Raw genomic sequence first — 17,617 nt, forward strand, 5'->3', positions numbered from 1 at the left:
GGTGACTGGCGGCCGATCGTAAGATCAGGCATATCGTGAAATTCCTAGGCATATCGTGAAACGTGAAAATCTTTGACTCGTTCCCTGAGTCGACGGAGCCCCGCTACGCGGGGCTCCTATTTCTGGGCAGTTTGCCCTTCGGGCATCTGAAGCAACCTAACGAATCTATCTTACCTATATATTGGTTTAATGTGACTATCGTCAAAACATTACACAGGAACATTACGATCTGCCTGATCTTACGATCGGCCGCCGACATATACACATATACACATGTATATTATATAACGATGTAGAACACACGAGCGAAAAGGTAATTCGCAATTCGTGTCGATTAAAAACACTCCCACCGCTCGTGTTTCAATTTATCGCAACTTGTTGCGAATTTCCTACTTTTCGCATTTGTATCGTAATGTACAATTTCGGTTGAATCATTCGGGGTCATTGTCAATAGAGGTGACAACAGGGTGCCTAGCCATGCACCATGCCAATGCCATAAAGTGGTGGTAGTCGTGGTGGTGGTGGTGGTCGCGGTGGCGTGGTGGTGGTAGGTGTGGTAGTCGTAGTGGCGTGGTGGCGTGGTGGCGTGGTGGCGTGGTGGTGTGGTGGTGGTAGGTGTGGTAGTCGTGGTGGCGTGGTGGTGGTGGTGGTGGTCGTGGTGGTAGTGGTGGTGGTGGCTAGTAATAGTAGATTGTGTCACAAGTGAGCAAAATGATATATTTACGGCGAGGGCGTATCCTGAACGAAGCGAAGGAGTATAAAATAGATTTCCGAGTTGGCGTAGGCACTAGTCTTTACGAAAGCGAAGGCCTTGTTGGGATTAGTCCGGTCTCACGATGTTTTCCTTCAGCAAAAAGCGACTGGTGAAATATTAAAACCATGACATGAAAACATTTATATTTAGGAGCACTATCGGCCCGGCTGGTTGACACCACAGGGGACCCCAGGACTGGTGCGTACCTCTCTCAACGTATTTCCCTTGCGATACAGAGAGGTAACGCCGCCAGTGTCATGGGGTCCATGCCGCAGTCCGACCTGTTGGACGGGGTGCTCTTTTTATAGTTTTGTTTTTTGTAGGTACCTAAGTATATTTTATAGTTTATATTTTTATTTTATTTCTAGTTGTAACTTTAGTTTTCATATTGTATCCGTTACCTATATGTTTTTTCTTCAGAGCTTAATAAAAATATTAAATGATATCTGAAAAATATAAACATAGTTTACATAAAAACATGCCGTTTATATCGTAAAAATGTATCCAAATCAAATCGTGGTATAAAATTAATCAATCAAAATCTATAAGAATCGACATGGTTAGATACACTCTGTGAATTTAATTAACTTTGGAATTTTAATTACAGCGCCATCTAGTGGCAAGCGGCAGAAGTTTTTAAAACATATACTGCCGTATTCGAACTTCAAGATATTCACAAGAGACGACACATACTAGATCCATTCTAAATACGTTATAGTTTACCTAGATATCAACTAGTTCTCTTTTGCAGCGCAATTCGGGCAACCAATGTCACTTTTACGTTAGAAAGCGTAAGATATCTATTAGATGTGAATTGGATCTCTAAGTCATATCCTGAGGAAATCGTTCAAGAGTATCTCCAGAATCGCGCAAATGTCAAATTTGACAGGTTAGATCTTAAAAAGACATATTGTTATCATATCTTGGTGATGTCTAAAAGATATCTAATAGATGTCTATTTCAAAATCCGAATCGGGCCCATAATGTCATCTAGGATGACACTGAACATTGAAAAAAATTTACATGATACATATTTTACAACAGATATTTGTACAGTCACCTGCAATTATAAGTTACACACCGAAGGCCGCAAAAATATCTGACACTATCTTATTTGTAGAGCTATACGTGTCACATATTTACGCGGCCTTCGAAGAGTCACATATTATTGTAGGTGACTGGCGGCCGATTTTTGAATTTCGATCAGTCGATTTCGTCACTCGAAAATCGGTGGAAAACGGCGAAATGCAAATTTTTGAAAATACGAGCGATCGAATTTTGGAATCTAGTGGTATTGACCACTCGATTTCAATTATATTAGTAGAATTTAAACGCCTAGTAGTGGAGATATCATTTAACAAAATACACGAAATCGAGTGGTCGAATTTCAAAACTTTCAAAAAGTACTTATCTTAATCAATTCTCTAATGTACGAGTATAATAATTATCTAATTAGTAATAAATAATAAATCAATAATACTTTGATACTGACTCTACCTGTGAGCTCTGACTTTACATTATTGACATTACTAAATTCTGTAATATTTTTTTGGATAACCATACTTTTTTCAGTTCACTAAACATCCCATTTGTGATTATCAAATTATAAATAATTTTATTAAAATATAACTCTAATTTCTAACACCTTAGGTAATGTTAAAGTTAAAATATAGTACGCAATTAAGTAAGTAAAAAATTTTTAATAATTTAAATATTTGCTATGATAAAACATTGAAGGTTTACAAAGGTTGTATAATAAAAATTTCCTGCTCTACATTTCTAAATTTATATTAGCGCCATCTAGCGTCGAGCGGCCGAACTCGCTGGTAACAATCACGTGGTGCGTCTACGCAAAGCAATGTAAACCTGTTTCGTTCAGTGACGGCCCGTCTGTTTTTGTGTCGACAACTCCTAGAATAAATTTAGTGCTCGTTCCAAATTCTAACACCAATTTCGCGTTATAGCATTGTAATCAAGTGCGTTATAGTGATACAAAGTGAGTGTTACCAAGTGTAATCACTGTAATCAGATATGTTATAGAAGTATGGATGTATCAGTGTCACCAACACCATGTTTTTAAGAGACAGAATGATGACAATATAGGAAGGAGATGGGGGGATTGGACCCTGTTGTGAAAAAGGACTTACTATGGATTTGATGACTGATCTCTCTACGATATGTAAGTATATATATGTATATATGTTGTCATACAAAGCTGGATATGTTGTGTAGGATTATCTTGTTAACGTGTTATTTCCGGTCACAACAATAACAAAGTTTCTAGATTATTAGAGTTTTAACAGTGATTTTCCAATTAGATTTTCTTGTATTTTTTCCATTTCGCTACTTTTGATTTTGAAAGTAAACAACAAATTAAAAGATGGCCTCTATACTTGACAATGAAAAATAATATTTTGCGAATAACGGAGTTTGACCAGCAGTGGGAAATTCGCACAGGCCATAAAAACCCTTTTTCTACCTTTGACCCGGATGTAGGACCAAATGTTATAAATGTTGGTCCTCCTAACCGGATATTTTTGGGGACATCAAAATATTTAACTAATTAAAAGATGGCTAACTCTATACTTATTCTGGATAAAATTGACTATGAAAAATAATATTTTGCGAATAACGCAGTTTGACCAGCAGTGGGAAATTCGCACAGGCCAAAAAATAAACCTATTTTCTACCTTTGACCCGAATCTAGGACCAAATGTTATAATAATAGTTGGTCCTCTTAACCGGATATTTTTGGGGACAGCAAAATAGTTTACAAATTAAAAGATGGCTAACTCTATTACTTGTTCTGGATTAAATTGACAATGAATAATAATATTTTGCGAATAACCGGAGTTTGACCAGCAGAGGGAAATTCGCACAGGCCAAAAAACCCCTATTTTCTACCTTTGACCCGGATCTAGGACCAAATGTTATAATAATAGTTGGTCCTCTTAACCGGATATTATTGGGGACAACAAAATATTTAACAAATCAATAGATGGCTAACTCTATACTTATTCTGGATAAAATTGACAATGAAAAATAATATTTTGCGAATAACGGAGTTTGACCAGCAGAGGGAAATTCGCACAGGCCAAAAAACTCCTATTTTACCTTTGACCCGGATGTAGGACCAAACGATATAAATGTTGGTCCTCCTAACCGGATATTTTTGGGAATTACAAAATATTCGGCTGAAAGAGCCCAGAAAATACGAGTTTTTCATATTGGATCAAAGCACAATCTTACAATTAAGAAAACAATTTTTTTTCATAACTTTACCTGTAACCCTTTAAAGCCGGGAGAAATATTTAAGTATTATATTGGTCCTTTGAACCGGATTATTTTAAATAACAAAATAATACTATTCTTAAATGAAATTTAATGCATTTTTGGGACGACAAAAACATCCATATAGGGTAATTCGCCAGTAACTGGCCACTGTTAGTAATTGGCCACCCTAAACTTAAAATGAATTCTATTCACCTATAAACAGAATTCATTTTAGTAGGTTTCAATAACTGGCCAGCCTTCAATACCTATCTATATAGCCACCTTATACTAAAATGAATTCTGTATACAGTGTGGAAAGATAAGTCGGGCCCTGGAAGGAAACTACCTTAAATCCTTAAGCTGGCTCATTTTACTTAAAGGAGACATTCTTTTTTTTAAGAAACAAAACTGCATTATAAGATTTTTCTTTCTTTTTTCAATTTGGTTTTGTCTAAAAAAATCTTGAGTACTAAATACTAGATTTTAAGGATATTTTGTACGACTGACGAGTGTAAGACCTAATGTTTCTTAGAGAAATGTTATCATATCATTAACATTAACTGTATCGACTAGTAGAATAAAATTGCGAGTGTTTATTTTTTGGAATTTTTAATCGGTTCCCCGGTCGGTCAGAGTCCCGGGCGAGGCAAGCGAGTTTTAGAAAATCATTGAATGTAGTTTTGTTTCTTTTTAAAAATAAAGGAATGTCTCCTTTAAGTGAAATGAGCCAGCTTAAGGATTTAAGGTAGTTTCCCTCCAGGGCCCGACTTATCTTTCCACACTGTATAGGTGAATAGAATTCATTTTTATTTTAGGGACCTTTGGGTGGCCAATTACTAACAGTTTAATTTTTAGCCCAATATAGTTTGACCCCTTTTGAAACACTTTCTGCACTTTCATTATGTTATAATTATTTTATAAATATCGTTTTGTTTAATATAAACCTTAATAATGTCTTGTGAACATTTCTTTCGAACAATGGATGTATCACGCAAAACCGCGCTACCTTATAACAGTGGGGAGACACTCCTGACTTCGGGCAAACTCGGCTCCGTTCGGCCACAGAATAAATAATAGTACTAGGTACAAAAGACTCACTACCTAACAAAACGCGTCTGTTACGATCAGCACAGATATGGCCGCTAGGTGGCGACAGCGCCACGCGCGGCTTATGGCAAACCCCAAAATTGGGGCCGAACGGATGTACTTTTAGTTACCTGTAGCAAAGCGACGAAATCGCGGAGTGAGCCACGCCTGGTTCGGCTCCATTGCTCCGAGTAACTAGGGTTGACCCAACTTGACGTCCGTTTGCGTGCACGACCACAGATAAGATAATCACTTGAATTTTGACAACCCTAAATAGCCGAAAGGGATAGTGCTATATTAGAACGGGACAGCATGATTCGACCCTGAACCGCTGTCAAACTTCGGTTCTGTACGGTAGTACTATTATTTCTTCTGTGGTCAAGCTTTAACCTAAATAATATACATAAGTTTTAATGAAAGTTTGTGCAACAGTATCCCCTTTATCGTCACAATGGATCCAATTGGATAATCTAGAGATCGGAACGGTGTCAAGGAAATGAACGGGACATGTACTATTGTCAGCCAATAGAGAAACAGGACTATTAGGGTCCCTCTGGACAATGATAAAACCTTTTTTTATTCTGGTAGAATGTTCTAGAAATGTAGCTATAAAATTCACTCTTCGTACCACTCATTCATTCCTTGTTTTTCTCATTTATTCATCATTCATTCACTCACTCATTCACATACTTAATCATTCAGTCAATCATTCAGGCAATCGATTACTCATTCATTCAGGCAATCTTTCACTCATTCATTCATTCATTCACTCGTTCAATGTATTTCTCAATCACCTGGATAGTCTAGAGATCGGAACGGTGTCAAGGAAATGAACGGGACATATACTATTGTCAGCCAATAGAGAAACAGGACTATTAGGGTCCCCCTGGACAATGATAAAACCTTTTTTTATTCTGTTAGAATGTTCTAGAAATGTAGCTATAAAATTCACTCTTCGTATCACTCATTCATTCCTTGTTTTTCTCATTTATTCATCATTCATTCACTCACTCATTCAATCATTTATTCATCATTCATTCACTCATTCACATACTTAAGCATCCACTCATTCATTCAGGCAATCATTCACTCATTCATTCAATCAATAATTTACTCATTCATTCAGGCAATCTTTCACTCATTCATTTATTCACTCGTTCAATATTATTTCTCAACCACCTGGATAATCTAGAGATCGGAACGGTGTCAAGGAAATTAACGGGACATATACTATTGTCAACCAATAGAGAAGCAGGACTATTAGGGTTCCTCTGAACATTGAAAAAACCCTTCTAGAAATACATTTTTGATTCGCTTATTTACTCATTCATTCAGTGTCCAATTCATTCAGTCTTTCCTATATTTCTCATTCACTTATTGGTGTTTCTCTGTTGAATGATAAACAGAGCTACAATATTCACTCTATTCACATATCATTCACACGCTCAGTTGCTCACTAATATTTTGACTCACCCATTCATTCAAAGAATCTTACATTCACTCGTTCATTCTATTTGCAATCAATTGGAACACGGTGTCATGTCAAGTTAATGAACGGAACATAATAAATTGTTAGCCAATCAGGACTATTGGGGTTTCTCTGAAGACTGATAAGATCCATCTAGGAACACAGCCACAGAATTCACTCTTTCATTCACTCATTCACCAGTCGCTCGCTCTTTCACCGTATTTCTCAATCATTCATTGTGGTGGGACACAGTGAACAACACAGTGTACAACAACAACAACAAGACACACAACAACAACAACAAGATTAAAAAAAAAAAACAAGATTTTGAAAGAGTGTACAAGATTTTAGTTTTAGTAATTTTAATAAATAATAATAAATAAATAAATAAATATTACAGGACATTTTTACACAAATTGACTAAGCCCCACGGTAAGCTCAAGAAGGCTTGTGTTGTGGGTACTCAGACAACGATATATATAATATATAAATACTTAAATACATAGAAAACAACCATGACTCAGGAACAAATATCTGTATCATAATACAAATAAATGCCCTTACCAGGATTCGAACCCGGGACCATCGGCTTAATAGGCAGGGTCACTACCCACTAGGGCAGACCGGTCGTCGTAGTAGTAGTAATTTTAATATTTGTACGGAACCTAGAGGTTGTTGCGAAATGGGCACTTTAACGTTAAATTCGTCGGGTGTCCATTATCTACTTCACTCACGTCAACGCGGGCAGGACTCGACGGTGTAAGGGGCCAGCGGAGAGCGGGCTTGTTCATTCATCATTCATTCGTTGGTAAAATCAATCAAGTATTTATTTTATTTTATTTATTAGGAAAACTTACAGCTTGAGTAACAAGTTAGGTAATAACATAGAAACTTACAAATTTAATAAATAATACTTACTTACAATTATATTTTGCTTATCATGCTTGACAGAAAAACATAACTCATTCATTCGTTTATTTAGTTACTAACTCAAGTATTTTCAATCGTTCCTTTTTTTAATTGCTTATTTTTTTTCATGAATTTATTCTCGTCAACTTTATCAGTTTCATCAGGTATGTGATCTATCCCTTCACTAGTTAGTTTATTCGCCAATTCATACTTCTTATCAACTATACTAGATAGTTTTAGTAATGTATGTACGAAGTCAAAAGGCTAGGGAGACTCAATTAATTGTTTCACACAAGTACAATCGCCTGCGTTGGCGGCGAACCACATGTAGAGTATATTCCAGTACCTATATTAAGGGTCAACATTAGAACACCGCGAAGGCAGACGATTGTACCTATCTCAACGCGGACAGGGCTACAATGTGTAGAGTAAGAGCGAAGTGAGGGCTTTTTCATATGTATGGAGAAGGGATACGTTTCAGTGATATGTGTCAGTCATTGATGAGTCAACAATGTATTGAGTGCTTTGGCTATGTACAGATGTAGTGCTATTTTCACGCAAACCTACGAATACGAACGTGTTTTGCTCGTTGTACAAAAAGTACTGAGGTTGATTGAAGTAGACAAATACGAACGTCTCCGAGAAAATACGATGGCAAACAATTATGCACTACATCTGTATAAGTATAGGTATTATATTCTGTCGACGGTAAGATGTGACTGGTAGACGTATCTATTGGATATCTGCCTGCAGACAGATATGACGAACAGCCGGCCTAGCCAAGGTTACAATCGGTATCGCTTCGACAACGAAAAGCATTATGTCTCTCTATCACTCTTCCATATTAGTGCGACAGTGAGTGCGACAGTTGCGTTTCGATCGCTACGGAGCGTAAGCGATCGGCATCTTGGCTACGCGGCCCGGAAGACACTTAGCTTGTAACGCCTCTCTGACGATAAAGTCGCGTGCAGTGCATAGGCTAGCAACTTGTAACTTAGACCACACACCGTCTCGTTTATCAGTCTACCACACCATCCAGTCAGGAGGGTAAAGTTCAAGGGAATACAGACCTTAATGTAAACAAAATTGAGTTCAAACTCGATGCACTTCAAATGTTCATGTGAAAATGAGATTAATATCGAATGCGCATTGATTTTAAGTCGTTTTAATACAAATCGGCCGGAATAAAATTTAGTATCGTTTTTTGACTATGAAAAGTTGCAACAAAAAATGTTTCCACTAACAATTAATGCCTAAAAAACGACCCTTAAGTAATTACATTGCATGTTTGAAAAAAGCACATGTGAAAATGGGTTGCCGGCCTCATAACTATATGTCCTCGGCCAGCAACCCCTCTTCCCGGCCTCTGTAGTAATACTAGTAATGTACCTACTATTGGAACGTTGGCTATTGAGTTAGTTATTATTGTAAGCCGATGATCCTGGGTTCGAATCCCGGTAAGGGCATGTATTTGTGTGATGAGCACTAATATTTGTTCCTGTGTCATGGATGTTTTCTATGTATTTAAGTATTTGTATATTATAGGTATATATCGTTGTCTGAGTACCCACAACACAAGCCTTCTTGAGCTTACCGTGGGACTTAGTCAATCTGTGTAAGAATGTCCCTATAATATTTATTTATTTGTTACTCGACTATACGACGACAAAATGGGGCATTATCTATGAAAAGGGACCTTATTGTCGATGGCGCTTACGCCGCACAGCGTCACGCGGCATTGTATTTGTATCGGAGCATCGTTAATAATGGCGTAAGCGCCATCGACAATAAGGTCCCTTTTCATAGATAACGTCACAAATACGATAGAAGATTCTCACATAAAATAAACCACAATAGCATTAATTTAACACGAATCGTGACTGAATCAAGGCATTCGAGGTCTTATATTTCTCGCATTACACGAAATCAATTAAATATACGACTTTAAAAACAATGTAATAAGAGTTAAAGTTAATTGTGGTGGAGGAATGGTTCAGGACTTTTGAACTTGTCTATAGGTAGTCCGTTTTTGTAAGCATTAGAAAGAAGTTGAAAAAAGGTAAGCGGTCTTGACATGTCTTTTAATTGAAAAACGCTTTTTAAAAATCAGTAACTATTACTTATGAAAGCAGAAGAATATAAATGATCGTATTAGATTCATTATTGTTACATATTTGCCGGAACTTATTTTTAAAATGTGTATTTGAATTAAAAGACACATCAAGATTGTTTACCTTATTTCTAATGCTAAAAAAACGAACTATACAAGTAATACTACTAAGTATAGTCTGTATCTTTAGGTATTTATTTGAATAAAAGTAAACAAACAATTTGTACATTTTCGGGTAGTTATAACATTTATTGGTTAACCGACCAATTACAAAACCGCCTGGATCTGTCACTGAACGACCTGACTTTAACCTACATTATTTTAATCATGTAATTTTTTTTATAGTTAGGACATTTTTACACAAATTGACTAAGCCCCACGGTAAGCTCAAGAAGGCTTGTGTTGTGGGTACTCAGACAACGATATAGATACATACATACATACTTAAATACATAGAAAACAACCATGACTCCGGAACAAGTATCTGTATCATACGAATAAATGCCCTTACCAGGATTCGAACCCGGGACCATCGGCTTCATAGGCAGGGTCACTACCCACTAGGCCAGACCGGTCGTCCCCTTCATTGGGTGTGCTATCAAAGTCGCTGCAGACTTTTCTTGTGTGGTCACAGAATAAATAATAGTACTAGGTACATAAGACTCACTCTCTAACAAAACGCGTCTGTCACGATCAGCACAGATATGGCCACTAGGTGGCGACAGCGCCACGCGCGGCTTATGGCAAACCCCAAAATTGGGGTCGAACGGATGGAGTTTTAGCTACCTGTAGCAAAGCGACGAAATCGCGAAGTGAGCCACGCCTGGTGTGGTGTCAAAATGGTTGCAGATTTATCTTGGTCTAACTCTACCACTAAGACCATACAACGTATCGCACATAACTACTTATGTACTAAATGCAGGTGTTTCAATGTACTTACAATAGCTCTGACTTAGCCTTTTTTCCTATTGTCTAGGCAGAACGTGGGAAACTGGGAGCCATTGTGTAAGACATCTCTGTGAAAACCCACAATTTCTAGATAATTTAAGCTATTTTAAACCTTATTGGTTTAGCAATAAGAATTATAATGAATGACAAATTTTCCTTTGGATGTTAAACCCACAATTTTTAGATAATTCACGCTGTTTTAAACCTTATTGGTTTAGCAATAAGAATTATAATGAATGACAATCCAGATGTTAAAGATCTGAGATTGAAAAGCAAGTAGGGTTATTTAAATATGTAGTTTACACTATTTTAGACTTTATGAATCCAATCCGAAATCCACCTTTACTGGGGCTTAAACTATGCATAAACTAACTATAACATACATACATACATACATATAATCACGCCTATTTCCCGGAGGGGTAGGCAGAGACCACGGATTTCCACTTGCTACGATCCTGACATACCTCTTTCGCTTCCTTCACATTCATAACATTCCTCATACACGCTCGCCGGTTTAGGGTGCTCTTGACCTGGCCTTTCTTCAGGATTTCCCCGATCTGATCAGAGAAAGTCCGCCGAGGTCTACCCCTTCCAACTCCCACTTCCACTTTTCCCTCATACACTCTCTTTGTCAGCCTTCTTTCACTCATTCTTTCCACATGTCCAAACCATCTCAACATAAGTACCTTTCTCAATTTTTGTCACTACATCTACATTCAGTCCACACTTTTCCCTTATCACACTGTTCCTAATTCTATCTTGCAATCTCACACCACACACACTTCTCAACGCTCTCATTTCCACTGCATTCACTTTGGCTCTGATGCATCTTCTTCCATACCCAACTTTCGCTCACTCACTAACTATAAACAAGAGAAAAAGAGAGAAACAAAGAATTTTTATTAATTACCCACATACCTACATTTCCGTACACGTCGGGAAAAGGTTGATAACTCGAGATATTCTAACGAAGAAATATGAACTTAAAATAAAATTACATATAAGGTTCAAATTTCTTCAATTTTTTCCCGCGAGTTATCAACTTCTTCCCACCGTGTACGGATTTATATCACGTATAAAATATAAAAGATACTGATAGTTTATTATTCAAGTATGCGCTTATGAACGTCAAATAAAGCTACACCGGCTCCAACCGTACACCCCTGCCTCGAGAAGGTTGAAATCTCCCCTCAATTGGAGGAGGGTATCCCAATATGGGACCGGCAACAAATTCGGCGGGACACATCTTTTCAAAACATTACATCATTAAATAATCATTAACATGCATTAAATAAGAAAAAAATAGGGGGTACATATATATGTGGTTGTACATAGTTTTTTTTCAAGTGACATAACTTAAAAAGCAGGTGTTTTCACGGGTCACGTTCCGATACCCTCCATCTTGACCCACAAAACTGCGATAAGTTATGTATATAAATATCTCGGAGCTGGTTGACCCAATTTCAGCGTATCAAACATACAACAGAGAATGTTACAATAAGGATTTTGCACTATTTCTGCAGAATCTGACAAATACCTAGTACCTTAATTAGTACCAACAAGGTTTTTAGAATTTAAGTCGCGCCACAGAATAAATAATAGTACTACCGTACAGAAAGGAAGCTTCCTACAAAACCGAAGTTTGACAGCGGTTCAGGGTCGAATCATGCTATCCCTTTCTAATATATGACACTATCCCTTTCGGCTATTTAGGGTTGTCAAAATTCAAGTGATTATCTTATCTGTGGTCGTGCACGCAGAAGGAAGTCAAGTGGTGCCAACCCTAATAATTGCTCGGAGCAATGCTGAGCCGAGCGGAGCCGAGTTTGACCGATCTCAGGAGTTTCGCACCCCTGGTCGCGCGTAATTTTAAGCGCTGGTGGCCTAGCACTAAGAGCGTGCGACTTGCAATCTGGAGATCGCGGGTTCAAACCCCGGCTCGTACCAATGAATTTTTCGGAACTTATGTACAAAATATCATTTGATATTTACCAGCCGCTTTTCGGTGAAGGAAAACATCGTAAGGAAACCGGATTAATCCCAATTAGGTTTCCCCTCTGGGTCGGAAGGTCAGATGGCAGTCGCTTTCGTAGGCACTAGGCCTACGTCAAATCATGGGATTCGTTGTCAAGCGGACCCCAGGCTCCCATGAGCCGTGGCAGAATGCCGGGATAGCGCGAGGAAGAAGGTTTATTAAAATTAAAAAATAAAAGTTCGTTAAAATGAAGAACCTTTAGGCCCACTTGCAACATCCCACTAACCCGGGTTTATGCGGTTAAACCGTTAACTCAGTGTCAAATTGTACTGGTAACCATGGTAACTCCAGGTTTAACCGGTTAACCCCGGGTTAGTAGAAAGGTGCAAGTGGGACTTACAAAGTTAGACCAAGTTAAGTTGGCAGCAATTTCGATAGCATAGGTACACTGTGCAAGTGTTATTTCTCCTGGTGTTCTCCTGGTGTGGTTTCTTTCTTCTGGTGTTTAGGTACATGTTTATTTCGAAGTTTTTGCAAAAAAACCGGTGCTGATGTTTAGGTGAACGCTAGACTCTATGTAGAGGCACTGGGTGCGTAGCCAACGTGCAATCGTTAACGCTCCGTAACGAACGAAACGCAACTGTCACTGTCGCACTAGTGGGGAAGAGTGATTGGCACGTTGGCTACGCGCCCTGTATAAAATCTCCACAGAAATCCTTAAAGCAGGCATGTGACGAGCGTTCCAAATGGATGCCGTTACAATGGATTCATCCAAATGGACGGCGTCCTAATATTAAACATTGTACGATTTTTACTTTCACGGACCGATTTTGGATTGCAGCCACGCTAATTGGACTGTTGGAAGGCTCGTCAGTGGACACCTTAGGGCCCCCCCACATCTGGCGTCTTACGAGCGTCGGCGTCTACAATTCTATGGCCGACGTCGACGCAACGTCGACGCGGCGTCGACGCAACTGCGCAGCGACGTCATTTTCCATAGCGCTGGACCGACGCCGACAGACGCCGACGCTCGAAAGACGCCAGATGTGGGGGGGCCCTTAACGCTCACTTTTGAGTAGGTACCTATTTATAGTTAATATGTACCTAAATTGTTTCAAAATCGTCGAAACAATAACAAATTATTTTATTGTTTTAAATAAAGACTCAAAGACACACTTATGAATTATGATTTAGCCTAGGCACTTATTTGGGGCATTATCTATGAAAAGAGACCTTTTTTGGCGATGGCGCTTACGCCGCACAGCGTCGCGCGGCATTCTGTCCTATTCGGACTTCAAGATATTCACAAGAGACGACACGTACTAGATCCATTCTAGATACGTTATAGTTTAGATATCAACTAGTTCTCTTTTGCAGCGCAATTCGCAATGTCACTTTTACGTTAGATAGAGTAAGATATCTATTAGATGTGAATTGGATCTCTAAGTCATATCCTGTGGAAATCGTTCAAGAGTACCTATCTCCAGAATCGCGTAAATGTCAAATTTGACAGGTTAGATTTTAAACATATCGTTATCGTATCTTGGTGATGTCTAAAAGATGTCTAATAGATGTCTATTTCAAAATCCGAATCGGGCCCATTGTATTTATATCGGAGCATCATTAATAATGACGTCAGGTCCCTTTTCATAGATAAAGTCCCATTTAGTGTTCTTGCAAGGCCTGTGTTCATGTATGACCTGTATTTTGCCTACTCTTATATTATATTATTTATTCGTCATTATTTACCCAGATGGAACATTAAAATATGCATAGTTATAATATGCAATAACAGACATATAGGTACATAAGACACTAATTGTTTATTTCTTTAATAGAAGGGGAACGAAATTTTCCATTTATTTAAAATGACCACCTGATTAAAAAATTTCTAAAATTTACCAAAATTTTTGTAGCATTTACTAAAATTTTCTAGAATTTACCTAAAATTTTCTAGAATTTATCTAAAATTTTCTAGAATTAACCTAAAAATATCTAGAATTTACCTGAACTCTTCTAGAAATTTCCAAAACTTTACGTATAATTCATATCAGATCAGTAAATTTACTTATTTTAAGCGACCACTAAAACTTTAATCACGTGAAACTGCTTAAACTACAACCTTAGCACATTTTAGTGACCGCTCGTGCATAACCCAAGTTCACAGTGTTCGTGGTCAAACCTAAATCGAAGGCTATCACAGTTATAACATTATTTGATACAGTATTTTATCTTTTACGATTCTGTTATTTCAAGGGAATACAGATGGGCTGCAACCCGACTGCAATTTGTATGGAAACTGCACGCCAACTGCAACGTGCGTGCAATTCCCATACAAGTTGCAATCGGTTTGCAGTCCATCTGTACCGGCCCTTATTCAATTAAAATAACAATATCGTATACCGGCCCTAAAACTTCGGTCAAGTGCAACTGATTAAACTACAACCTAGCACATTTTAGAGGCCGCTCAACCGCTCATGCAGAACCTAAGTTCACAATTGTCGTGGTCGAACCTGAATCGAAGGCTGAATCACAATAATGTTGTTATAGTCTGTCAAGCCATTTCCGTCATTAAAAAAAAGTGGCAATTTAAAAAAAAATGTAGGTGTGAAGGGTAATCGTCTCATAGAAAATTTGAATTTCGCGCCTTTTTTAGGGTTTTTTTATTTATACCACATCGGTGGCAAACAAGCATACGGCCCGCCTGATGGTAAGCAGTCACCGTAGCCTATGGACGCCTGCAACTCCAGAGGTGTTACATGCGCGTTGCCGACCTTTTAAAAACCTGTTCACTCCTTTTTTGAAGAACCCCATACTGTAGACCCTCGGGAAAACCTCGTACCCAATGGGTAAAAACGGGACCCTCTTACTAAGACTCCACTGTCTGTCTGTCCATCTCTCTGTCACCAGGCTGTATCTCATGAACGTTAAAATTTTCACAGATGATGTATTACTGTTGCCGCTATAACAACAAATACTAATAGGTACGAAACCCTCGGTGGGCTAATCCGATTGGCCCAAGCTTATCGCGGGGTCTACAGCTCATATATGTATAGTGACTATATAATACAGATGTAATGTATAATTGTTTTCCATCGTATTTTCTCGGAAACGTTCGTATTTGTCATGCTACTTCACTGAGACTGGCTGAAATAACGAGACACGTTCGTAAGTTTCCGTGAAAATACGATGGAAAATAATTATGAATTACATCTGTATATTTAGGGTAGACAAATTTGTGACGTTCCACGGAAAAAGGGTACCTTGTGGCGGCCGGCGCTTACGTCGCATAGCGCAGCAATAATATTGGAGCGACATTAATAATAGCGTTAGCGCCAACCGCCATAAGGTACCTTTACCCGTGGGACGTCACATTTAATTACAGAAACGGGTCTACCGCGATATAATTTCACTGTTTTTACCTTAAATTCCGACGTTTCAGCTGAGTTGCACCAGCTGTGGTCACGGCAAACAGTGTTGCCAACTCGGATTTTGAAAAAATGCTAGACTAATGTCTAGATTATGACAAAATTATGCCAAAGTTATTAAAAACATGCTAAAAAAAAAGCAAAATGTCACTTGAAATTCAGGCCTTTAGCATCTTGACAGATGATTTATGCAGCGTCTGTTAGCGAGGAACAACGTCTCTCGTGGCTGTATAAGCCAATGCGGGACCGCACTTGAAATTAGACACAAATAAAATACATTTTTCAAATTTGCCGCCTTTTTCTATTGACAAGATCTGCTTAACCAACTTTATATAGTCCGTCGACGTCCATCCGTCCACAAAAGTCAAAATTCATATGAAAATATGAACCACATAGGGCAATGGGGCATATTGTTGCTGCCAAGTTGATGCAAACGTGGCTTAGACTAAATTATGCTAAAAAATAAGCCAGATGCTAAATGGAAAATTTTGGTACCAAAGCCAGTGAAAATATGCCAGATCCGGTATCATTTATGCTAAGTTGGCAACAATGACGGCAAAACAATGAATTTATATCGCGGTAGACCCGTTTGTGTAATTAAATATGTGTACAAAACGCGAAAGTTTAGTGTTATATTTAGGGTACAGTCACCTGCAATAATATGTTACTCTTTGAACGCCGCATAAATATGTGACACGCTCTTATGGCTCTACAAATAAAATCGTGTCAGATGTTTTTGCGGCCTTCGTTGCGTAACACTTGTAACTGCAGGTACAAGTCAGAGAGATACCAAAACTTACAGAATCTGTTTGGTTGTGGACATCCTCCAGACTGAGCATAGTAGCGAGCGCTACCCCCTCTGCCACAAATACGGTAGTTTTACTCCATTTTCGAGTCAGAATGTCTTTGTGTGACGCCCGTGTCTTTGAATGGACCAATCACGGCACGGGACTCGCTCACCTCGTCCCCTGCACCCTGTATTTTTGGCAGCATCGGTTTCATGAAATCATTTCTCTAAGCTCCGTCTAGAGGATTCTTAGTCTATAGTTGTGAACAATACATTGTTGTGACTCCATTATTGATAAAGGGCCTTAATGAATTCGATAGCGTTTTAATATAGAAATAAGATTACATTTCAAGGCGATGTGATGGCACTGATCTCGGACATTACTCAGAATTGACAGACGGACGGAATCTTTCCACCACGCTATAATTATCTTATAGATAACATAACTTTCTCTCTTTCTCCATTATTCATAAAACTTCTCAACCTCTTACAAATCTCTGTTAAAAGAGCATTTAATTAGAGATGCACCGGATATTCGGTTACTATCCGGTATCCGGCCATGATTTTAATATCCGGCAGGATACCGGATAGTGATTTACTATCCGGACGGATACCGGATAGTAACATTGCTTGATTTCGGAGTAAACTAATTGGATTTAAGGAGCAGTCTTGATCATAATCGTACTTGTTTATTATTTTAAAACAATTTAAACATTCCACTGACTTGCACGCGCACTCATTTCGAACCTAGAAATGAGTCCGCGCGAACGTTCACTAGGAAACAGGTTTAACCTGCAGAATGCGCACCTGAAAAACCGAAATGTAGGTATAGTTCCGCTGGCCGATTATTCGGCGGCCGGATACCGGATATTCGGC

The sequence above is a fragment of the Cydia fagiglandana genome, chromosome 27 (assembly GCF_963556715.1).
Source record: "Cydia fagiglandana chromosome 27, ilCydFagi1.1, whole genome shotgun sequence".
NCBI classification, from domain to species: Eukaryota; Metazoa; Arthropoda; class Insecta; order Lepidoptera; family Tortricidae; genus Cydia; species Cydia fagiglandana.